Below are 25,632 nucleotides of genomic sequence, written 5' to 3' on the forward strand. Positions count from 1 at the left end.
TTTACAGTTTATTGGGACGAAAAGCAACCATGTTAAAAAATGCATAACATAGCGTGAAAACCAAGAGAAGGCTAACTCTTGTGCATGTGGGATTGGAGCAAGGTTAGCATTTGAGAAATACTGTCTGCAAACATTAGGGAGCTGTAGATTTTCGCGACGGGGACGTTCAGAGGGGAAAAAACCTGTTCTGAGCATGCGCAGAATCGCGTATCAAAGTTGATCTATTTATAGCACGCGTCATCTTAGTTTTCAATGCACGTTCTGCGGTATTTTTACGTCCGCTCAATTCACGACGTAGAGAGCTACTGCGTGCACCGATCATATGGGGGTGCCGTTATATTTTTTATAGGTTGCGTCTCGGCGTAATCTAAAGCTACTTTTCAACAAGACGCAAAGAAGAAGAGGAGGTCCAGCTCAAGCGCCGTCTCAAACGTCCGCGCAGCAAATCTAAAGCTCCCTAATTGTAGGTTCAGAGCAACAAGAGATATCTGTGAGCTTACAATTATATCATTGGCCATCAATATATCATCATCTCTACTTCCTTGACTCCCTTCTGCATGGACTACATCGCTTGCTTGATGTTGAGAGTCCTTAAGGCTTTGTTACATGATAGGGAAGGTGGTACACACATGGATAAAATTATGTCATCAAGAGAAGTGTGATTTGGTGTAGAAGAATACTCCTATACATACGTACTGTATATGCCAGGTGTTTTGCAAGGTTTTTATTTTCGTGAACCATCACGAGACAGATGCTGTTTGAATTTAAAAACACACAGAAATATTAACTGTGATTCTGACATGGATGTGACATGCAGGCATGATTGCAGGCATGCCAGAAGTCCCATAGTACCTGTAAGCTGTAATGATCTCTACTTGTAATTCCAAAGACACATAGAATGTGTATGCTAAAACATTTGAAATCAGGAAAATAGAGGTACAGTTGAACCTCTCGTATCCGGACAAGTCGGGACAGGGGCTCATCCGGATAAGGGATTTGGCCGGATACGGGAGACTCAATGCTTTATACATACGTACATATGCATACACATGTACTGATGTAGCCCATTGTAGTACCACATGTAGTAATGTGTATGCTGCAACCTTTTCATTGTTACACTCAGTAACAGACCCCAAAATAGAGGTTCGTGTTTGCAAGAATGAAATCATTTTCTTTTATGAATTCTTGGGATGATTTACTCAGTACCTAAATAATTATTAAGTTATTATGTATCAAGTATATGTAATTCATTGTGTTTGTGTAGGAGATCTCAAGGAGTTGGGAATCCCCCTTTCCTCCCGTAATTATTTTAAAAAAAATCACGGCGAGATTGCGTCCGTATAATAGAGAGATCCGGATAAAGGGAGGCTGGATGAGAGAGGTTCAACTGTATATCAATATGTTGGTATGTAATATATTGCCTTTCATTCAGCACTATGCAGGATGAACTGTTCGAAAAACCATAGAACTGAACATCCTTTTCAAATTTAAGTTTAAACTGCTTGGGGCCTGTCAGCTTGAGAGAATTCCCCCAGAACTTTGATCATGTAAAATAAAAGTATTAAATGATAATTAGAATATTTTAAGGTACCATATATGTATGTTTGTGGTGGTTTTTTTTCACTCAAAGAATACAAGTAGTTAATAATTCAGTGGGTTTATGTTGGTATTATCTCAGGCTTACAATGTAGCTTCAACAAGGTTCTGAACTTCATAACAGTTACATCATGGACTTCAGGTCCATGATTACTTTAATCTGTCAATTGTGGCACGGACTGGAAGACGTCGTCGAAGTATGCAGCCATTCACCTTTCAAGCATCATGTGTTATTAAAGAGATACATGTATTGACCTTGAGCTCTTGAATTGTTAACCCTAACAATTTGGCCAAGAGAGAAAGGCGTTTAAACTTTGGTTGTGATCTCCACTACACACGATCACAAATTCGAGCTCTTCACGATCTGTGAGCACAACGGCAATACCACGTTGATTTCTTTCTCTGTAGAGTAGTCACATTGAAGCCATAGGTTGCTTCACGGCCCAAAATGCCCGCGAGTGTTTCTCAGTTTCCTTGTGGTATGGACGTCATCTACACCGATTTATGTAACTTGGAGCCATCAGGGCAAAAGATGCGGTTTAGAGACTTTAGGCGCACACTTCTTGTAGTGTGTTTGAACCCGTGCATTGCGTCAAGACACAGCGATGTGTATGATTATCAAGGACGACTAATTTGAAAATAAAACTACCCTAACCCAGAGTCAACTGTTAAAGTAACAATGGCAGGCAGTGTAACGAAAAATCCTGTTATGGTCTTCTTTAGGGATCTTTCACATTGACTAAAATCTCTTACCATTGCAATCATACATTTTCTTTTCTCAGTATCTTTATGTTTACATTCTCCTCTTATTTCCCTCTCCCCTAGTCATTATTGCCAACACCGCTTTGTTGTTTCATTATTGATTTGCTCTCATTAACAAGAAAAGAGTGCAGTTCTTTGCCTTTCATGCTGTAACTGCTGACTTCACCGACACGCCAGAGAAACGCAGCATTCTTGAGACGTGGGTCAGGAATATTCAGCTCATCCCTAAGAACCAAACACACAAACGTTCAAGTTTGTGGTTGGTTCCCTTTGTGGAGTGTGCTCAAAGACCTTGGGTTTATGATGATCACAATTCAAAAGCTGTGTCATGCCTGCAAGAGAGCTAGAAAACAAAAATACAGAGCATTTTACATCAACTGGCAAATATTTTCAGCCCTTCACTGATTGTCAAATCATCTGCATTTGCAGGTTCATACCAAAAGTTGTTCACTGGCATGACATTTAGGACATTCACTGCATTAAACTTTTCATGTTTTGATATTCTTCAGACAAATTTGCCTTGTTTGAGAATTTCCACCTTTGGTCTTTCCATGGAAATTGAAAATGATTCCATGCAAAATCATCCTGTTTCAGAGATAAGTTACATGTACCTCTTTCAGTCTCAAGAATGTTGTTTTTCTGTGCATTTCTCAACCTTCCTATGAGCTAGAAATCTTGATATGTAAACAATAACTCTGTGTTTTTCATAATCTGCGACAGGGTGCGACAAGTTTTCCAAAAATGTTTTTACTTTGTTCATACATATCCCAGTGTTTGACAAGGCAGCAGAATTATCCAAATCCTCAAAGTCACTGAATCACTAATTAATCCTTAAACTGGCAACATGATATAGACGATAAAACTTTTTTCTTTCTCAAATGTGTTGGATTGGATCTTTGTTTTTTATTTTGTGTCGATTGAATGTATTTGACCGGTTACATCTAAATCTTTCTCATATATACTTGCAGGATATGTAGTGAAATACAGAGTTGCTAATTTAATGAGTTCATGATCATAAATTCTGCCACAAAATTACCCTGGGACTTCATGATCAATCCAAAAAAAAAAAGAACAGAAAAGGAGAAGAAGAAGTAATAATTGTATGTAAAAGATCCCGCAGGAATGCATCAAAGTGAAAAATAATCATGCATTTGCCAGAGGGGAGTGAACATACAATATGCTATCCTCTCCGAACTCACAGAAGTTTTCCTTTGCCGAGTGAATGAGGTGTCTGTAGTGGTGAGTTAGTCGCAGGCACTTGCATCCGTCACACGCCCCTTTTCACCGACCAAACGAAAACCCACGAAAGTCTCACACAGTTTAATTGTCGCACCCAGTCACCTTTCCACTCGCTTCTCTGCTGATCTGCTTTCATTTCACTCCATATGTTTATCAAAAAAGAAGAAAAGAAGAGAAAAAATGGACAGAAATTGAACCAACCGAGTGAAAAGATTTTTTTTTAAAAAAGCCACAAACAAACTCTTTGTCTGTCGTCACACCGTGGATGTATATTTTTTTTCAACCCACTCTCATCACATTTGCGTCACAGCATCAATATTGGATGAAGCCCAAGGCAAGTGACAATCACTTTGTTTAGTGTCTGTTTGTTTGTCCATTTGTTTGTTTGTGTGTATGTGTCTTGTTTGTCTGTAACTGTGTTGTTATGTCTATCCATCTTTTTGTCTGTTTTTCTGTATCTGATGCTTTTTTTTTCTCCTCCCTCATGATCACCTTCTGCAGATAATGACCATTCATTTGTAGAACAAGATTTGAGATTTTTTTTTTCTGTTTAATTATCTTCCCACCCTCAACTGGAGTTGATATAACTGTAAGCAATAAACCTTGATGACGGTTTGGATGGTAATGCATTGCTATTACTGCAAATAAGTTTTTGCATCAAATTTCTCATGCATATATACTTGCTTGCATGTATGATTATCTTATCCCAGTTTGAACATTTTGATCGCCTGATGTTATGAAACTGCCCCAACAGTTTACCAGTGTATTTCCCTTTTTGTATGATGATGTAAGTGTTTTTTTTTCTTCATTTTTTGATATCATTTATTTGCAGTGATTTGAGCTCAAATTTTGAATGCCTCCGTTTGCAATCAGAAGCAGTATTTAGCCTGAGAGATACCCTTGACCTCTATAATAAAGAAAAGAAGAGTTGTATAATGGCAGTATGGTTATGCTTAGTTGTCAGGTATCGGTTGCTGCATCTTGGAATGGTTGATATGGTAACAATTTGCTCTCTTGTTATATCTGCATCCTGCCGGCATGTCCATATTTATTCTTTTTTTTTTTCTCTCCAGTAGTGGCCGAAACTCTCCCTTTCTTTGGTCATGTGCATGAATGCTGATTAACGGGGAATCCAACTGTTTTCTCAGCCTCTCTCTGTTTTCTTTCAAGATTCCTTTTTTTTTTTTTAGAAGCATGTGTGAGAAAGAAAGAGAGAGAGCAAAAAATCCTCCTTAATTTTGATTAACAATATGGCATGTTAGTCAGTGGATGCAAGTACTGCCCCTACCCCCTTCCTCATTAAAAACAGAAACTCTACAAAAAAAAACACCCCCCCCCCCAAAAAAAAAAAAAAAAAAAAAAAAAAAAAAAATCACCCACCCTAAAAATGGATAGCAAGCAATTTGAAATAAACAAACAAAAACACAACTAGATTTTAAAATTACTGAACTTGAGGCGCAACTGAGATAGACCAGGAAAAAAAATAACCTAATGATAACAGATAAAAGATAATTTTGTGATCATTTGTTTGTAATTGTTCTTATTTTATGTATCCCCGCCATTTCACATGTTTTGTAATCATGAAGAAGGTGTTTTCCTTCTTTTTTTTTGTTGTTCTGTTTGAAAAACAGACATTCAAATTAGCGCCTCCCATGTGCTTGCTTACCCTGCCATATGAATGAAGCCTGTTGCATCCTTTCCTTCCACTAATATGACAATGCATCCGTGCATGCCGGTTCGAGCAAGTTGGTTATCGAATTCAGAAGTGAAAATTTAATCGGTACCCACTCATTCATCGTAGACACAAGGTCGTGTTCCCTGCAATTGATGCTCTGCATGCATAGCATTGTGTTCTGCAAGTGAACACACACACACACACAAACACACACTTGAACACTCACACATACATTCACGTAACTCGCGTGGCAACCATATTTGCCACCAAAGTAGGTGCCACTGTAAACATATTTGGCACAACGTGTACCTTTAATAATCCTTACATTGTCCTCCTAAGCTATATAAAGCCTAGGGCATGTCGTGGCTGTGCATGATTTTCAAAGCGCATGATATTTCTCCCCAGGTTTATTTCACTTTTTTTTTCCAGAAGCATACAGCATGAATATGTGGGAAGCAATGAGGTGTGGAATCTTTACTTTTTTGTTTGATTGACGCACTAAGACAAGATTTTATTTTATGACCTAATTATGAAAATCTTATGCGAATAGAATGTGGTTATTTTCATACTGTTTTACACATGACAGTCGGTCTGCTTTTATTTCAATTTTATTTTGCTCCGTACACAATCTTGACACACGTAAAATTGATTGTAAAGATTAGGTTCAGTTATTAATTACAAATGTATGAAGGCTTTCAAAAGCTGTAACATCATTAAAGTTTGCATATTGTACATGTAAAAAAGGATTTTGAATGTCTACCGTTTGGATTATGGAATTGCCCTTGTAGACTGTAACAAGAGCTCATTGTGAATTTGCTGCAAAATATACAAATCAATGGAAATGAGAGTTAAAGATTGAAGCAAATCTTTCAAAATATGAGTGATATTAACAGCGAATGGTGACAAGAATGGGATTTTTTTTTTTTTTTGGTAGGCGGGAGATGATTTTGCTTCTTTTTGTATTCTTGGAGATTTGATCAGTGCAGGATTAGATGTACAGTTTTGTAAAGTGACGCAAAATAGGTGCTCTTTGTTTTCTACTTCATGCATGAAGATATCTTTCAATCATTTAATTTTTATAATAACAATACCTATCTTACTATACTATATTTATTTTTCTTATTCAAAATGTATCTACAATTGATTTATTCATATATATGAGTGTATATTTCTTTCTTTTTTATTATTTAAGGAATGTTTTTGGAGCATGGGTGAATGCAAGCATGATGCAGTCTTTCCTTATTGGGTGATAATAAATTTTATGAATTGTTATGCAAATAAGATGAATATTCATATGTGTAAATATATATCCATATTTATATACATATATATACGTATATTTATATGTAGGTGGCGTGCATGATACCTGAATATCTTTCAGTAGCATGCTCTTTCTATGGGAATATCAAGGGAGCATTTCATAGGGCATGTCTGGTTTACTTGTCTTACGTGTGGTACATTTCCTTTGCAGAACAACTTTAAGCAGCTGGACTGAGTGGCTTCTTGGTTTATTTTCATTTTCTTTAAAGCCACTTGTTGTCATACAGCATATCATATTTCAAGAGATGATTTCTATGATCCATTTCTGAGGTTACAGTGCCATTATTTTTTTGCCCCCTTCTGAGGCAGAAAATTTCGACCTGCTGGAGTACTCTAGGGGATAATATATCCTATGCCCTACTATTGTATGTAGAAGATCCATTATATTATGTACAAGTAAATGTACCATGTGTCCCGTATGCTTATTGATAAAATGCTTGCATGCAAAACCTGATAGACAATGTTAAGAATGATACATTCATAATATAATTTACCAGATCTTATTGATATGGTGTCATATTTCTTCTTTATACACATTACATGCAAAATCAGATGCATTCTAGAAATGATGTATAGGATTCATGTATTCACTAACTTTCATTTTGTAAAACTTTGCAGATTTTTGCTGTCAATTATAATGCCTAAATACCATGACTTCATTTCATTGGTTTTGATATATTCCAAAATTTTATGAATTGCAGGAGAATTTATGAGGCAAACCCCCCAACTTTTCTGTTTTTGTCTGGGGTTGGGGAAACAGAGAAAAAATAAATCTGACACGATCAAACCAATACAGAACAAAACCAGCAAAAAAGCAAATATGCCTTTATGATGCAACACATTTTACAACTGGTGATTTTGAAGTTTTAGAATGGTTCAATATTTTGTCAAACATGCATGCAAATGTGACGATTGATTCATTCATAGCTGTGTTAAACTTGGAGAATATTTTGGAGATAAGAGTTGAGAGAAGGTAAAAAATCAGTGCAGTGGATGCATTCCCTGTAAAAGGATACTCTGACAAAATTCAAGTGGGGGAAAACCCTTGTTTAACAGACAAGATGACTTAGACATGATCAACAAATGACAATGTGGACTTTTGTGGTGCAAATCCTTTTTGAGTTTAGCCAGGAAAAGAAAACATTCAGGAAAAATAATCTTTCTCATAGAAATTATAGATATATACTTCTTGATGAATTCTGTTTGATTACAATTATGTACAACATACAATGAAAAAAAAAAGAAATTAAGAAAATCTTTGTCATTGATGAAGAATAGATATCACTTCTTGGTATACATGTATTCTGTTTGATTACGAATATATTTGGTGGTGGAGACATTAATTATTTTTTTCATTCCTGTATGACTACAGATATTTTGGGCTCTTGAACTGTACGATTGACACCAAAGTGTCTTAGCTCATATATATGAAGCAGACCGCTTCTGATAACACATTCCGTCCCATCTGATGTAGTATTTGGTGTGCAAGTGAAAATGCAGTATGACCAATCATTCCCTTTGAGCCTCATCATCATGCCCCCCCCCACACCCCTCATTCATATTCCAAATCTTTGAGATTTAGATAGGACTGTTTGATTCGAAAACCCTTTTAGGTGTAGTATTAAACTCCTGTGATACCATTAGTGCAGCCAATGTGTTACTTATTCATTTACGGTGTAAGGTGTAAACAGAAAATCCCAGTGTTGGTATATGCCCACGAATCACGAGTCATAACTCTCTTATTGTGTGTATGCATACACTGTGTTTAGGACCTCTACACTCTGGAGCAGGTGTTTGGTGGGACTCCCGTGTTCAACTCTGCCGAGAGGACAGAGACCATCTTGCTGTACTTCGTCTTGCCGCTCTGTCTTCGGGTCGGATGTGGGAGAATAGGTGAGAGGGAAGAGAGAAAAAAAATAAGAACAACAGGAAAGAGTGGTACTCCACTCTTGGTAAAAGAAAAGAAAAAAAAGCACAGAGTGGTACCCTTTTCTCAGATGGTCAGCATACATGTAGTTAAGGATGTGTTAAAAACTAGTGCAGGATTTTGTTACATTTGAGAAGTCAGGCCCTATTGCAAAACGACCTTAGAATCAGTGTCCAGTCAAGGGAAATCAATTATGAACTCATACTAATTCATTCTGTTTATGATTGATGGAGTTTTATTTCAAAAAAATTAGCTCATCTTGCTTGAGGATTGTTGAGCAGTGATTTGTGCAGGCATGGTGTGCTCGCTCAGCGTGTAAAACACTTTCAGAGATTTCTATCTTTCATAGAGTCTTTCATTTGAGTTGAGGAACTGGAGGAATACTGGTGTACAGTTGTAGGCATTCACATCTACCAAAGATCACTGTTAAACTCAACAAGTCCGAGAAACAAAAGGGGGGTTCACACGTACACCAATTAGCGGGATACAAATCTCGAGATTTGCATCGCGATCGGTATCTTGAGTTTTTTGCACGTGTGGACAGAAAAAACCCGAAAATTAGCGCGATAAGCATCGCGATGCTAATCCCAAGAAATCTTGCGCTAGTTCCTCAATTGGCGGGATAATTCGCCCCGCGCTGGTACGTGTGAACGGTCGGGATTAGAATCTCGAGTTTTTATAACCCCTCATGCAATGCGCACATCACAACAGCGAGGCCTCTGCGAAGGACAAAGGGAAGTGCGCGCAGGCAGTGATAGAGAATGGCGCTGTGTGACCCAGTCTGCAGGCTTTGCTGTTATCTCGATCGGCAATTAGCGGGATAATTCTGTACTTGTGGACGCTTGCGAAAAACTCGAGATTGCGAGTGTGATCGCTATCCCGCTAATTTGGAGCGTGTGAACGGTAGCAAAAAATCTCGAGATATGGAGCGCGATCGTCATCCCGCTATTTTGTACGTGTGAACCCAGCTAATACATTGTATGTCTGTTGTTTGGTTTTGTGCCTTTATATCAAAAGTTTGGTATTCGTCATTGACCTGTCACAAGGTAAAAAAAAAAAAAAAATTCCCCCAAGTGAAATGCCTCATTAAAAACCATGTGCATAGTGGCCACCTGTGTAATGTGACCAGCGGCCACCAATTTTACAGTTACAGGCCCTTGGGGCACTGCTGTCATCAAAGTATAATAGCTAAGAACAAGTTAACTTTAATTCCTCATGAACAACATAGTGTTCACAAGTATGGTACTGTATCAACGAAAGCACAAACATAGTAAACAAACATACAAAGAAATATCTACTGATACAGTACTATTAGTAGTCAGTAGAAGACATCCTTGAACAGTATGAAAGAGGTGCCATTTAACCTATGTCGTTATACCTGCACCTCACTGTAAAGCCTTTCTCTCATGATCTGTACTATTCTTATGTATATATGTACAAGAATATATGTATTTATGTATGTCTGTCTGTATGTATGTATGTAGCTATTCCTATGTGTACAATGTATTTGCCAACAAAAATAATTTCCTATATGGACAATAAATGAATCTGAATGTTGCTCTTGCTTCTAATAATCGCACAGATTCTCCCAAGATCCGACCTTCGGACATCTCCTTCGCCATCTCCATGATCCTCCAGGCTCTCCTGCCGCCCCAGAAGCAGCCGCGGGCCCTGGGAGGCGGGGGAGGGGGCAGCGGCGCCCCCAAGCACCAGTACTCCTCCATGACGGACCTGCCCAGCCACACCAGCCTCTCCTACCGCGACTCCACAGGATGCGTGCCAGAGTCTCTCTACGAGGCCGGTTACCTCGGTGAGTCCGCTTCCATCCAGATATGGATGATGGCAAACTTAACCCTAACTAGGCCGGGGGGGGGGGCCTCCCGAGGCCCCCCTCGACGTTCCGCGCGATGTATCGCAATCGCAAAAAGCTATTGCCGCGACATTTCATGACTTTTTTCTTTCAAGTCTCCCGCATCTTTTGACACCAAATTTGCGATGCCCGGGCGCGCGGTTCCGAAGTTACGCATAAATATGTACATGCATGTCAGACCAAAAATTGCTCAAAAACGTTAATTCGTTTACAATTTCAATGCAAACTGTGCTTACTGGCAAATTTCATAAAAGCATGATTATTTGGGTGTTTTATTGATTAAAATCAGTGAATAACATATTTTCTTGTTCCGAGCGATGTCGCGGACAAATTTCATTGAAAATACAATGAACAACACAAAGTTAAAAAAAACAAAGAAATACATAAGAAATTCAAAAAAACAATAAAATACTTAAGAATTTTTTCTGATATCACAATTTTTTTTAATTACATTTGCTAAGGACACTAAAAAGAATATTTACACAAAAAATGTGCCTGTTTTGAGCTTTTTTGTGTGATTTATACCAAATAGTCTGATTTTATGCATCATCATGCATAAATTAGCATAATTTAGCATAAATGATGATTTTTTTGAAAAATAAGATATTATAACTTCATAGTATTTTAGATTACATCATAGGCAATGTGTGTGCCAATTTTTGTCGCGATTGCGCGGTCGACGGCCGAGATCTGGAGGGGGGGGGCCTGGGAGGCCCCCCCCCCCCCCCCCCCCCCCCCCCCCGGCTCTATCAACTACCTAAATAGCCCGGCCTAGTTAGGGTTAAGTCCATCCATCATTCTAATACATCATAGAGGTTTTGCGTGTCTCTGTCATGAATTTTTAACCACATTTTTGTAAAAGAACAATCATACTGGCCGCAGCAACGTATGCAAGTTGGTAGAGGCAATGATGTGGGCTTACAACTCGCTCAAAATACAATTTACAAAATCAAATGTGTGGTTGATGACTACTTAGTGCAAACCTTTCTGCGACGGAACCCATGTATGCTATAAAAAAAAAAAGGAGAAAAATACAATATAGTTGGAATTTGTGTTGCAGGTCAAAGGAAGACTTGTCATGTGTTGTCATCCTCACAACATAAAATTTACATAACGGGGTTGCAACTTATATTACCGTTTCAATAAACAGCCGTTACGCATTGTATGAAATCACTCCTGAATGGCACATTTATTTGAGCTCTATTCCATATCCAGAGCCTCATAATTGTGTGTTTGTAACCATTTTACTCTATTTTTTTCTCCATTCAAAATCAAAGGAAATATGATTTTGTAGATTAGAAATAATTTTTCTTTTGGATAATTTGATTCAGCATGCTTAATACTGGTAGGTGCAATTTTTTAGTTCATGAATAAAAATTTCTTGTGCCAGTGGGAGAAGATGTTTCAAATTTTTTTTTTTCATCTGAATGTTAGTTGTTGTTTTTGTTGTTGTTGCTGTGCATCAATAAACCTTAATTTATTTTATTTTTAGAGTTTGCCTTGTATATATTGACATAGTGCTTGGTTTAATACATTTAAATGCATTTTTTTTCTTTTTGCTCATTTTGATTCTTCCATCTTGAATTTGATGCTTTAACTAATTTCCAACTTCTGGCAGGTCTGAAAATCATCATGGTGTGCTTTGAGCCGCAGCTCGCTAGGGAGTGGCACCGCATAGCAACCGTCGTCAAGGAGCTCGGATCACACATGCTAGGTGAAGCAATCGCAGCAGATGCTGTTAAAGGGGCATAGTCCCGGTAGTGTAGATGGCGCTGTTGATAAAACTGCCGATCACCGTTAGCATTGATACGAAGATTACCGAAGTTGAGCTGTCATCAAAAGTAAAGTGCATAGGTGTTGCTAAGTAACGTTGCCTTCGTTGTCTTCTTTGCGCATCGCGCAGTCTGTAGTAATGCCTGGATGCGTGAATATGTGCTTGTTATTATGACATCACAAAGAAGTTTGCTAAAGCTGTCATCCCCCTCAGCCGAATCATGAGCCGAACTGTGATCGGACCACTGACTACAGTGAATCGGACTTCTTCAGCCTCGGGAAATTGGGCCAAAGCGTAAGCGCCAAAGAGAAGTCGATAGCGTAGGTCTCTATAGGAAACTTGCGCCGTGCGCCCGCGTACGCATTTGACTAAAACACCGGGACCATGCACCTTTAAACCAGAAATATTCGCAGCATGAAACCTTTGCGAATTGGAGCCAACGGTCTCTTTCACGGCATGAACATTTTAGAAATTGCCACTGGCATTCAATATATTTGTTTAGACAAGAACTTTTATTTGCATTTTACTTTCAGAAATTTTGGCTCCTCGCCCAATTTGTGAAAGTTTCATGCGCTCGAAATTCTTTTTGTCTTACAGTAATCAAGCTCTGTGAACAGAATTGAAATCAATGATATACTGATATACTTCATATACCATATATTTGTTGGTGTTCTTGTTTTTCGCAAGTTTTTGAAGTCAACTGATATATGTACAATCAAGTACACAAAAATATTGCCTCTTGAGACACAATGCATTGAACATCATCTCCATTGTGCGAAATATCTTACATTTCTCTTGAAAAAGGATCAAACTTGTTTCTAATTCCATTACCAGTTTTCAGTTTCTTGGATACAAATTCAGCCACTTCCAAAATTGTCTTACAATTTCTGATTTGCCAATATACAATGTATGGCACATACAGTATACAGTGTTGCTTAAGTCTTGATCCTTTATGTGTTTTGAGTGTTGATTGGCACAGAAAACCCCATAGCATTGAACACATTATCCAAAGTCCCTGGAACAGAAAGGGTTTGAATACTTCTCGAGTGGAGTACCTAACTTGCCTTGACTAGCTGGAGCATATAACATATCAAAGAGAGATTTAATGTGAAAATTCACAAAGTGTATATCTTGCATCAGGGACATAATATTTGGGTCTTTTTTTTAATATATCTTTCTGTTTATTTAGTAGTCATTTGTGCATTCATACTGCATACAAATATATTTTGTATGCATTAAATATTCATTCACTCAATTACAACCCCATACTCCTTTATTTGGTATCAATTCTCCTTTATTTTTCATTTGTTCATTTACTGTATTCATCTGTGTTTTCAATTGTTCATTGAAAATACTGATTAAGCAATGGATTAATCAAGTAGTTATTGATTTTTCAATTAATTTTTTTTTTGTGTGTGACATCAGGTGGTGTGGCCCTGTGGAGCTTCCTAGATTTCATGATTTCTTTCAAGACTCCTCTCTATGTCATGCTGAAGCCGTTCATCGCCTTCAAGGTAAGCAGGCATGCCCAGGTCCTCTCTGAAGTTTTTGTGTCCCTTTGGCAACTCTGAAATTTCGATTCATTTCATAAGGTGGTATATTGTAAAGATAGATAATTCAGACCTTTGCTCAGAATGATAAAACTGAAAACTTCTTTATGATAGAGGGGGAAACACTAACACAGATTTTTATTTTCAGTTGATTCAATAGAATAGAAAACAAAAAGTTATTCTTGGTACAAAAGTGGAACATAATTCTATAGTGACATTGGGTTAGGTCTTTTATTTCTTTAGAAAAAAAAAACATGTATTATAGGGTTTTACCATAAGATTTCATTCACAGTGTTGGGAGACATTCTTCTTAAAATTTTTTTCAAATTTTGTGGCATTTGCAAAAGGGGTATTCTAAGAGGAATTCAATGTTTATTTGAAGAAAATTGTTTTGAAATGGCTGAGATATCCAATAACAAAGTAAAACAAAGTGATCCTCAGTAATAAAAGGTGGGTCCCACCTTTTTAAAGGATCTCTTTGTTTTGGATATCTCAGTCATTTCAAAACCAATTTTCATCAAATAAACTTGAATTCCTCTTAGAATTATACGCTTTTTCTTATTTTTCTTATTCTTATTTTTCTTATTATCTCAAAATAATCATCAGGTGGGGTGCATTTTGATATATTGGCTTTTATCCATCATTAATCGTGACTAGCCTTATTTTTTTTCTCTAGTTCGCTTTCATTGGTCGGAAACCCTCGTGGGATTTGATTGGCCTTTGTACATATGCCTCCTTTCATTTCATTGGTCGCTTTGGTCTGTCTTCAAATTTGACTGGCCTGTCAAAGACCCCCTTCCAAGTTGATTGGCCCGTCCAGTAGATCTCTTCTTCAAAATGATTGGTCTGTTTAGTCCCCCTTCTCCGAGTTGATTTCCTCATACAGGACACCCCTCAACTGATATCAGTAGCATACAAATGTATTTAGCCTCTAACATTCTTTTTTTGTTTTTTTTTACCCTCTACGTGCTTAGGCACTTTGTTGTAAATTCCCAAACTTTTGCATTAACAAAATCTGAATCCCCCAAAATTGATCTTGATTTCACTTGACACAGAAAGAGAGAAACAAAGAAAAAAAAGCATCAATAGAATAATTTGCCATCAACTTATTATCATTTTTAAAATTCTTTGCGTTGTTTTAACTTCTCAAGCCTTTGTACTTACAAAATCTGAATCCCCCTAACTTGACCTCGATTTTGCTTAAAAGAGAGAAAGAAAGAAAATAAGAAGCTATTAAACTACAACTGTGCCCTACTGACATTTTATGCCACTCTCTACAATCCCGCAATCTGCCCTCGTACAATAGATGCTGCGGATGATCTGCGAGACGGACAGCGAGGTCATGCTGCAGAGGTACATAGGTCAAAAGTTGAGAGGTCACCACTGCCAGTCCCCAAAGAGCAAGTCGGACGCCATGATCGAGCTGTGCAACGAGCTGCGCCACCTGAGGGACAACATGTATGTCCCGAGAGGTCAGTCACTGTTTCCCATTCCTTCTCATCTTCCATTTCTTGTTGATACTGTGAACTCCCCAGATTGTTCCACCATCTGTAGCTAGGGGGCGCCACAGAGTACCAAAGTGATGGTGTCACAGACACAGTCTTTTGTTATATACTGTAAAACATGATATATTCGCGGCATGAAATTTTCGCGAATTGGAGCTTACGGCCTTTTTCGCGGCATGAAATTTTCGCGAATTGCCACTGGCGTTCAATGCATATAGTGTAGACAAGAAATTTCGCGTGCAATTTAATTTTGCGAATCTTGGCGCTCGCGAAATTCGCGAAATTAAAATGCACGCGAACATTCCTCGTTTTACAGTATATTCTGGGTTGGAACCATCAGGTGCCACCGTGGTGAGCAACAGTAGTGCTCACAGATATTTGGGCCAGCTGAAGTTGTCTACAATCAGTTTCCACAGGGATGAATGGCTGTAACATCACACTTTGGTACTCTATTGCTATGATTCATCCCCCCTTGTGTAATCATGTGATACAGTGTACCAGAGATTTCAATCACATTTTTGAAGCCATCATACAGAATACAGAATGTATCTTGTCATACTTCCACTCCATCCCCATACCAACTCTACTTCTCTCCCCCTCCCCCACCCCCCCCCCTCCATTGCCACCACATCCCCCACCCTCCTCTTTTCCTCTTAATCATGAAAGCCAAAACACAGTTCTCAGAAGGGCTCAAAATTCATCTTCCACCACTTGGAATTTGCTTGCAATTTGTACATCGAAAAAGGTCTGCCAAGAAATTTGTCTGGCTGACGAGAATTACTGGGATAACGAGATGCTTTGAGGTATTTTGAGATCAGAAGTGTGAAATGATAGAAGTTGGTGTAACCGACTTCTTTTCCCTGAAACACCCTCCCCATTCAGTAGAGGAAAGGCAGGACGTTTACTCTTACATGATGATCAGAACATGCCCTAGCAGTAGTGCACCTGTATTGAAGCGTGTGCAGCTAGTACAAATGTACATTGTAAGCTGTGTATGAGATTCACTCTCGAGCAAAGGATACTGAAACATCACGTAGCAACCATGATCAGTAGGCCTACACTTGTATGCTGTAAAATCATAATACTTCTGGCGTACATTTTTGGTGAATATTTCGCATTTTCCATCATTACCCAACTGATATTATGTTATCAAAGTGTTATTATATACATTTCTTAGGTATAGGTCTTCATTGCACGGACTCGATGTATGTAACAGACAGATACATGTATGCATGACAAATACTCCGCGAGAGGCTCATTTACACTTAGGTAGAACAAATGTCGTTAGCAATATATTGCAGGGGTAGGCACCATAGAGTTACACTCGATTATGTGTCCATGATCCGTTTCACATTTCCCAGTGTTAGTTTATTCATAATCATGTGCAGTGTATGTACATTTGTACAGGTATGTATATCTATATATCATATATAATATGACTTTTTTTACTTACCTTTGTAGCACTGATAGATTCACTCATTTTAAAAATGAGGTTTTTTTTCCATATTTTCTGTGAAATTTTAGACTGAAAGAAAAAGGTCTGCAATCACTTTGCTGAAAGACATCTTTTGGTAGATTGTGTAAATTATGTCACTATGATATGCAGGAGATGTATCAGTCTTCACTGAACTAATCATACATGTTTTACACATTGTCTTTTTTTTTTGTCATTTCCCTTTCTTCCACTTACATGTGTGTCCTGTCAAAATCTGTATGCTCCTGTGGTGTGTACATCTCAAATTTTCTTGTGGACTTTATTTCTGAATCATCATGCCTGCGGAAATGAAAAAAAAAACACAACTCTGCATAAAATCTTTGGCCTGCCATAAACAATCTCCATGGTGCATGCATATTGGAATGTGCATATATATATATTTTTTTCTTCTTGTGTTCTGTTATTTGCTCATATCTGTTTTTTTATACCAATTTGTAATGCACCTCTTCATTTGCGTATTAAAACTTATACAACTTTCTGACTTTTTTTCATAAAAATTATATCCTATTCTGATTTGTTTTTCGCCTTTTTTGTGTTTGTGTGTGTGAACGCATCTCTTTGCTTCTTGATAATTGCTTTCATGATTTTGCCGTGCTTTGATTCTACCCGTGTTGATATGCCGTGTGTGCATTTTGACACTTCCTCCTCTGAATATATCTTCTTCTTTTTTTGACTAATGTTTTTTGATACTTTGCTTTGGTTGCTTGGCTTCTGATATTGCTCGGTTGGGATATCAACATGCTCGCTTCGATTTTGCATCAAATGTCTTTCGATATTTTCATGTTTCTGATACAACCCTTTTTTTGTTTTCACTAATGCTTTCTGTTTTGCACTGCCACTGTATGATAACATGCCCTGTTTTGCATCACATGCACAATTGTGACATAATCATTTTGTCTGTCTGTACCACTTTGTGTTTTTGATCGGATGTCTGCTTTCATTTATTTTCGCCATCCATCGCTAACGCGTGCTTTTTCCCCCCTTATTTATTTGGGCAAAATTTGCGGACCATCCTCGTGATTAATCAATGTGCCGGCCCATACACGCTTGCAAAATTTTATGTTGTTGTTTCAAAATTTGCAAAGTCTTCTTCTTTTTTTTTGCATTCTTTTGTCTGTCCTTCTCCTTCCCTTTATTCTTTGTTTACTTGTCTTGTGTGTTTTAACTTGTTATTCTTATCCTCTTGTCGGACGGTCTGTGTGTTTCTGAATCTGATTGTATGCACACTTCTGCACCTGTCTGTCTATCCGTCTGTCTGTCTGTTCATTCGTCCGCCCCAACACCAGACCAAGTACGCTTCACCGACGAGTTAGTTGCGTTGGCCGGTGAGAGGGTAGAGAGCATAGAAGGTATGCAGGTTATGTCGGCATTCCAGCAGCGTAGCTCCATCATCTCAAGACTAACCCGGAAAGGTCTGTTTCCACGGCAACCGACAACGGTCACCTTCCTTTCGGTTTCTTTTTTTATCCCCACATCACATTCATTATCGTCAGTTTATACCTTCAATCAGAAGAGAGCTTTTTTTTCTCTTTACTTTACTTTGTGTTAGGAGTGTATACTGTGGAATACCTTCTATTTTCACATTCTTCGTGTCAAAATGTCAGTGTACTTTTGAAAATTTGTCCATTTCAGATTCCTGTTGTCACAGTGCATGGACATGTGAAAAGTTGTTCATTTTAGGTTCTGGGGTTAAGTTGTCAAAGTCTCATTATTCTTTTATGTTGGTGTATACTGGGTGCTAAAAGGGCTGATTTTTATGCCTCTGCCACGAAGTGGTGCCGGAGGCATTATGTTTTCGGGTTGTCCGTACGTACGTCCGTCCGCTTTCGTTTACGCGATAACTTGAGTAATATTTACTGGAATTTTACCAAACTTGGTCCAAGTATGAAGTATGATGGGGCAATGATATGATTAGATTTTGGGTGAAATCGGCTAAAGGTCAAAGGTCAAAGGTCAAGGTCAAATCATGAAATTTATCCGTTTACGCGATGACTCAAGACTGTATGGAGCAAATTTCACCAAACTTTGTTGGAGGATGATTTATGATGGGACAATTACTTGATTTGTTTTTCAGTAAAATTGGACAGAGGTCAAAGGTCAAAGATCAAGGTCAAATCCTAAAATTTATCTGTTTACGTGATAACTCAAAACTGGATGAAGCAGCTTTCACCAAACTTGGTCCAAGGATGATGTATGATGGGACAATTAGTTGAGTAGATTTTAGTGACATTGACAAGAGGTCAAAGGTCAAAAGGTCAAGGTCAAGTGCTAAAAATGTTGCTATTTCCCCCATATCTATGCAATGCCCACAGTTATTTTCTTGAAACTTAGTGTAGACATGTACTACTGCATAAAGATTCTCCAGAGAGAGTTTCATGTCATAAGGTCAAAGGTTAGGTGAAAATGTTGCAATATCACTTTTCTCGCAAATGGTTCAATGTATCTTCATGGAACTTGGTACATATGCATGTACTGACTGGCAGGGATTATCTAGGGAATTTAGGGGTCATGGGTCAATAGTCAGGGGGTCAAAGGTCAAGGTCAACTCCTCAAAATGTTACTATTTCCCTCATAGTATATGCAATGATTGCATTATTAGTTTTAAAATTTAATATATGTACATGTATTACTTAATGGAGATTCTCTTGGAAATTTCCAGCCAGAAGGTCAAAGGTCAAAGGTTAGGTTTAAATGAATAAAAAAGATATATTTTGTACTGTAATTACACTCTTTCTTCATACCTTGAAAATTATACTCAATGCATAAACTTATAATAAGGTCGGTCAGAAGTCAAGTAAAAATTTTCAATCCCCCAAATATGTGTACCTGCACTCTTTAATAGACAATTATAGCAAACTCAGTTCGTGGAAAGTGAACATTCAAGATATTTCTGACAAACCTGTTATTTCGATATTTTGCCAGTTATGTGAAACTGTCATCACACATTGTGAAGACATTGTACTATACACCTATTGGGAGAATCATGCATTATGGCGGAGGCATCAGTCGCCGTAGCGACATTTCTAGTTTTGTTTTACTTTCATTGAACAGCACACTTAACATACAGTAGAAAAACAAAGACATTTTATTATCAAAAGCCATTCGGTTTTCTTTACTGTGCATATGTCATCTTCAAGTGATAAATGATGCTGTATTGCGTATAGCAGCTCTAGTCTGTCTACTTTTCAAGCATCCACAGAGCTTGGATAGGAAAAAAAGTGACTATGCCAATTATAGCCAATGCATCACGACTAAATGAATCAACTGTATCAATTTTGTTGTTTCATTGTGCAAACTCACAGTGCTAAAATTTAATCAGTCAGTTAGGGATACTTCAGGAATTTTAAAGTGAATCACTGGTAGTATGATGTTGTCTGTTTTGTGTTTCCTGCCTCAGAAAATGTGAATGAGCGATGCTGCATTAACTATCTGAGGTTACCTCCTACACGTCAGGGTTCGAAATTGGCGATGGTCCGCTGGCCTTTGGCCACCCAAAATCACGTCGGACTAGCCAAAAATCATAAAATTCTGAAGTTACTAGTCCGTCTGGCTAGCCAAAATATTGCTTCAGTGTCAAAATTGATTCTAAGTAGTCCGCCTGGCTAGTTCAAAAAAAAGTTAAGTGCGACCCCTGCGTGACGTGAACATTTTTGGAATTTTTTGTATGTTTATTCATCCTTGTTTTAATACCCTCACAATATTATAAGATATATATATATATATATATATATATATATATATATATATTTTTTTTTTTTTTTTTTTTTTTTAAATAGGGGTGGGGCTCTCATTATACTAATGTTACAAACATAGTTTGCAGCAGTTCATTTCTGAGATCTCCAAAAAGACATATTTGGGCTCATGCATCTATGCATTCATATTGCTTTTTTTTTTTTTTTTTTTTGCACATTCATCTGTACTTCAGACAGATCAATCTTGAGCAAATTTAGTTTTTCACCTTTTCTTATGCAAAAGTACAAACATCATGGAAAGGTTTGCCATAACTTAACTCTGCACAACACGTATGTATGTAAATATAACACATCCTCCATAAACTGCAGACAGAATTTGATTTGGTTGTAACATAATGCACACAGCACATACATAATGCACATGATAAGTGTAAACCACTTCCCTCAACCCACACTTTTCTGTAATATTTTCCCAAACACGAGAGGAGCTTGTACCTTAAAGCTGTCAGAAGTTACTGTAAATCCAGAAACATTCGCAGCTTGAAACTCTCACAAATTAGAGCCATTAGCCTTTTTTTTTTTTGTTCCATGAAACCTGTACAAATTGCCTCTTACATTCAATGCATTGTGTAGAGAAAAACTTTTGTGTGCATTTTACATTTGCGAATCTTGGGCTCTTCGCAAAATTTGTGAAAGTTTCGTGCACGCAAAAATATGTGATTTTACAGTAGTGTGTATAGAAATGTGTTGTTTGATCTTGACAAAGCGGTATTCAAATGATACTTGTGTAAAATGCAGAGCTATAGAAGCAACAATTATGGTCTAGCTCTGAACGTCATCGTTTAGCCATACTATAACCTGATGTTGACTTCATGCACAGCCACCATCACCTCGAGGCGCAGCTCCAGCCGGCAGAGCTCGCGCCGCTCCAGCCGCCGCAGCCAGGGCAGCCCGCAGGACCAGTCGGACCTGAACGCCAACAGCTCGACGGAGCCGTCGCGCATCGCCCGCTCCAACAGCCAGTACAACCGGCGCAGCCTGCGGCACACCGAGGAGTGCATAGCGGAGGCCGAAGCCGAGGACGAGGTGGACGAAGAGGCCGAGTGCAAGCTCGGCCGTGGCTTCACGCGGCGGCAGAACACCAAACGCATTAGGTGAGCATATGAACACTTGTGGAAATGTGTGGTATATATGACAAAACTAAGCTAGGTGTGAGAAAGCTAATTTTTTAGGGAAGGAAAATACTTCTTAAGCTGGAGTCACAACCAGAGCAGGACAAATTCAAATCAAATCAAGCAGGAGAGCAGGAGATTTTGCAAAAATAGTCCATAAATGGGAGAATTGGAGTCTCTAAATTTGATAATCCCCCCACTCTTTTTGTATATCATAAACTGTGTATATTTTCTTCCCCCAAAGATGAACATAGACAAGAAGAGTTGTACTTTGTATATAATTTTCGCACAATTCCAAAATAAATTCATTGTGTCACTGTTGTGGAATAAGTGTAAGACAACAATATATATATCCCCATCCCATCTGCAGCCGCAGCACCAGTCACCGACGCCACCCGACCCGAGGTCGTGACCCCACGGGGGAGAGTGCACTGAAGAGCGCCCCCATCCCAGGAGTCAGCGAAGATGCACCAGTCGCCCCGTCGCCGCCTTCTGTCGCACCTCCAGAGGGCGCTGGCAACAAGACGGAATCCTCGCAGCCTGCAGAGCCTTCCGAAAAGGCAGGAAGCACCAAGGATAAACCCGACACCATAGTCCACAGTAAGAGCCCATGTGTACATTTTTTGTCGGATAGTCCCATTCATATGAATCCATGTTAGCCAGTTGGTGTGATGCAAGAGGCATGCCTATACACCGTAGGTAGATCAGATTGCAGCACTACCACACAGTACATCATACACATCACTTGTATCTACAGAGCAAAAATATTTACATGTATGCTTGAATTATAAATGTTTATCTCTTCCTCCTTTTTTTTTCTTGCTGAACACATTTTGTTGCTTGTTTCATATCTAATGCTGATTGACTGTGTTCCACTACAGACCGCCTCCAAATTTGGCACTGCATTATATTGCGTACCGTCCCATTTTGTTGTATTCGCCCCATTTTACTACAGCCTACTATAGGCTTCTCATCAGCAGCATGACTGCCATACAAATTTTGTTTGACAGTTTAAAAATCTGACATGGCATCGCAGGAATGCCAAGTTCAAAAATTTTTTATGAGTGAGATTTTCATGATTCGGCATCACTCGGCAATTCGGCATGCGAATGTGCCAGAAAGCGAGGGTGTGGAAGGGGTTTTCCCCCCCTGTGGCCTCCTACGGTAGGGAGCTTTTTCAATTTGTAGCTCTTAATGGTGCGATCAGGTGCATACTTAAATGACCATTTTTTACTCATTTTGAAAGACAAAAGGGAAATGTACCTTCAATTGCAACTATCACTTTAATCTTTTGAGCTATGCTCATTATCATAGGCCCAAGTTGCAGGCTTCGCCCGATGCGTGAGAAAAATGGGTGCCATGCGTGAGATCGTGAGACGGCCCCTAAATGCTCGAGTCTCACGCAGAATGCGTGAGACTTGGTAGCTCTGGCATCGACGGCAATCATAGCCTGTCACATTTGCCTATCCCATCCCACATGTTGTCTCACGTCCATCCCATTTTGTCCACGGCGGCCTGGAACGTGATTGCCATGGCTGCCAGGATCTAGGTGTAATTGTAACATCATAAACTTTAGTTAGGAGTGGCCGATGTAAACACTACTCTCGGTGCATTCTCTCGTGACATCTGCTGCAGTTGGCGATGCCCTCATGGAGAAGTTCGACGGGGAGGAGGAGGAGACGAACGAGCAGAGCCGCCTGCTGCAGGACCCTTCCTCGCCGCCGGCCCAGCACGCCAAACCCGCCGCCTCGCACCGCTTCGTGGCACTGGGACCGCAGACGGACACGGAGGAGGAAGAGGTTGGCAGCCTGCAGGAGACCATGCGCCTCCTGGACCTGGCCAAGGTGCGCGACACCGCCACACTGAAGGACCGCCCCCTCTCCACCGAGGACACACACGTGTGAGCCCGGTGAAGACATGCAGATACAGAGAGAGAGCAAGCTAGGGAGCAAACACAAATTGGCACCAGTGGGACTACGCTACAGCTCGGTCCACACAGTGAACTGTCATCACAGGTTATAATCAAGCTAAAAACCTTTATCTTACAGGAAAAAAAAAAATCCTTTAGATCATAGATGAGGTAACAAAATCACACAAGTTCCACAATTGACCCTGCACAAAATTCTGAATCCATTGATGACAGGAACACTTTAAATATCTGAATATAAAAGCATCTGAATTGATGACAACTATTCTTTCTCAAAAAATGGCAAATGTGTATTACTCCCACTGTAGAGGTCTCTACTAGAGAGACAGTGTGAAATTGTTCTAGAGTGCAGCTGATGTCACGGGGCTTGCTGATTTATCACACTTGCGGCATTTGTTACACCGTTGTTACAAAGTGTGAATTTTCCAGTCTTCAGATGGTGCGATGTGACAGGTATTGTGTGACAAGATGTTGTAGCTTGAGATGGTGTATGATCTGAACAGATGCAGATTTTTCTTTTTTTTGTGTGTATGTGTCTGTTTTTGCAACTCACAATCCCAGTATGTAATGAGGATAGACGCAAAGTGCTCCAAATGCCGAGTACATATACCATACGTGTGAGAGTGGCCATAGTTTTTTAATTCTATTTATTTCTTGCCAGATCTTGTGATCTTTGCCAACTTCTTGATGAAAATGATAAACAGACTTGAATAGAAGCGGAACACTTGCACAAACTGCGTATATGTCCCAAGAATTTTTGTGTCATTGACACGGTAGATTATGAGGACTAGCTGATTTTGCTATGTATTTCTCAAACACACCTGGCAGAGTATATAGTACTCGGGACTAATCTTCAATGGGTTAAATACTGTGTCTAAGTGTAAGAGTAATGGTGAAATTGATGCAAATAGTGATGGAAGTGTTAGAGAAGGTATAAATTCATGCTTGAAATGTTTTCCTTGTGGAATGAAATACATTTCAGTCATGTGTAGGAGATCATGTGCAATGTTCTCGCCACATTTGGAATGGATTCTTTTTTTATTTATTTTTTGAGAGTGGAACGTACACATGATTGTCATTTTGCTAATGGCAGTATACGTGGGAGATATGAGGATTTGGGGAGCCATTTTGTAAATTTGTCTAAGTCTTGCATTATGTTGAACGCAACTACAAAAGTGTATGTAAGACCGTTTTGGCTGCAGCAGCTAAATCTTCTTCCCTTCCATAAAAAGTTTTCAAACCACTGATACCAAGCAATGAGATGAATTGTCTATAGCTCTGTGTTGTTGCCAGGTTTCAGAGAGCAGGCGTCATGTTATTTATGACAGTCGATTCGTATTCATCCGTAGAAACTTCGCTAAGTTGCAAAATGGTTGTTCATGCCTTTCTTGTTTGTTTGTTTGAACTGTACCGCAGACGCAAAATTGAATGTTCCTCATTTGCCTAACAAGAGATACTGAGACTGCCATTCCCTTTTATGTTGTACAAAGAAAGCTGCTATTTACGTGAATGGCCCTTGCTCATACAGAAATAGACTAAAGTAGATCGATTACTGTTTCTTATGTACACATAATGTGCACACACAGTATTTTCTTCTTCTTTTAGAAATAGTCATAGGGCAGGCACTAATACACAGCAGCATCTTCTGTTGCCATGGTTACAAGAATGATGTAAGTGAGATGAAGTGTGTCTGCTCTGTATGTGGCAAATTGTGCATGCTTGTATTGTGAAAGGCATGGATACTTAGTGTGCCATTTGTGTGTTTATGTGGGTTTATGTGTGTGTGATAGATATGTTGATTGCACATGCGCAAGTGAGCGGTTTTCCAATCTAGCTCGCCGAGATGTGTGACTGTGTTTACCATCGTGAAACCAAGATACCTTGTCACAGAAGAAATGAAAAAAAAAAATAGGATAAAACAGTATGGATTCTGTAGGTGCTGACATCTATATTACGTTTGTTTGATATGATCCAATAGGAATGTATGCATGCCAAATCAAAGATATATATTATATATATAGAAGTGGGATAACAGTGCACTTGTACATGAATGTGTAACAAATAGAATATATGTAAACTCTGTCCATTCTAACTTTTATCACTGTACAGAGAGGGTTTCTATGAGATC

The 25,632-nt window shown here is 38.8% G+C and overlaps 1 pseudogene; it reads left to right on the forward strand.

Moving 5' to 3' along the window:
* The window catches only part of LOC139711254 (protein unc-80 homolog), a 148,191-nt pseudogene extending 124,220 nt beyond the window's left edge, over window positions 1–23,971 (forward strand).
* Window positions 23,972–25,632: the final 1,661 nt, after the last annotated feature.

The sequence above is a fragment of the Diadema antillarum genome, unplaced genomic scaffold (assembly GCF_040938485.1).
Source record: "Diadema antillarum isolate AM-2024a unplaced genomic scaffold, OU_Dant_1.0 seq00001630_RagTag, whole genome shotgun sequence".
NCBI classification, from domain to species: Eukaryota; Metazoa; Echinodermata; class Echinoidea; order Diadematoida; family Diadematidae; genus Diadema; species Diadema antillarum.